The sequence below is a fragment of the Cebus imitator genome, unplaced genomic scaffold, assembly GCF_001604975.1.
Source record: "Cebus imitator isolate Cc_AM_T3 unplaced genomic scaffold, Cebus_imitator-1.0 Scaffold499, whole genome shotgun sequence".
Lineage (NCBI taxonomy): Eukaryota > Metazoa > Chordata > Mammalia > Primates > Cebidae > Cebus > Cebus imitator.
Genome location: NW_016107814.1, coordinates 951,878 through 953,267, shown reverse-complemented (window position 1 = coordinate 953,267; position 1,390 = coordinate 951,878).

The following is a 1,390-nucleotide window of genomic DNA, read 5'->3' as shown; positions in this document are numbered from 1 at the left end:
ATTATCCTGCCTCAGCCTCCGGAGTAGCCGGGCTTATAGGTGTGCACCAACATATCAGCTAATTTTTGTATTTTTAGTAGAAACGGGGTTTCACCATGTTGGCCAGGCTGGTATCAAACTCCTGATCTCAGATAATCTGCCTGCTTCAGCCTCCCAAAGTACTGGGATTGCAGGCATGAGTCACCACACCTGGCCTTCCCATTGCATTTAGAATAAAAGACGAAATCATTACTATATCCTATAGACAGTTACATGATCTGGCCTTTGTCTACTTCTTTAACCCCATTTGTTGCTACTCCTTTACACACAATACTTCAGTCACATCGGCCTTCTGGCAATTCCTAGTCAAACCAAACTTTCACCTGTTCCAGGGTTTTTATACCTGGCATTCTCTTCACCTGAGCCAGTCTTTTCCCAGAACTCTTTGCATTGCTGTTTCCTTTTTATCCTCCATGTGTCTACTGAAAGTATATATAGCACATCAAAGAAACCTTTCCCTGATCATTCTCAAGTAGCTTATTTACTGTTTTCATAAGCACTTTCCACAAGCTGTAATTATTTTATTGCTTGGTATGTTTATTGACATGTTCAAATTTAATGACATGTTATAGTTTCATCTGAACAGCATATTACAGTATTAGAGTATAGCACTGTAGCTAAAAGAATACGCTCCAGATTCAGACCGGCTGAATTTGAATCCTAGATCCATTACTTACATGAACCTGGACAAGTAATTTAATCTCCCTAGGCCTCGATTATTCCCATCTGTCAAAAGAAATATTAAATAGTACTCATATCATAGTATTGTAATAGAGATTGAGTTAAGGCATCAAAGGTGCTTAAAACAAGGAATGGCACATAATTCTTCAGGAAATATACATAACTGTAATTATTTATCACCGGTTTCTAGTGCCCAATATGGTGTCTGGGATTCAAAGAACAGATGAGAGGAATTGTGTAAAGTGTATGCCTGATATATAAGTGTGTCAGGTGTTACTGATCCAACTCTGCAAGGGAATGCATTAATTGTATAAAAGCTTGGGAATAATCCTTGGGAAAAAATAAATAATTGTACATAGGATTTTAAAAAACATTTTTTATATAAAAAAATGAGTCAGGCGCCTGGCTCACGCCTGTAATCCCAGCACTTTGGGAGGCCAAGGTGGGCAGATCACGAGGTCAAGAGATCAAGACCATCCTGGCCAACATGGTGAAATCCCATCTCTACTAAAAATACAAAAATTAGCTGGCCATGGGAATTTGAGCCTGTAATCCCAGCTACTCTGGAGGCTGAGGCAGGAGAACCACTTGAACCCTGGAGACAGAGGTTGCAGTGAGATGAGATTGCACCACTGCACTCCAGCCTGGCGACAGAGCAAGACGCCATCTC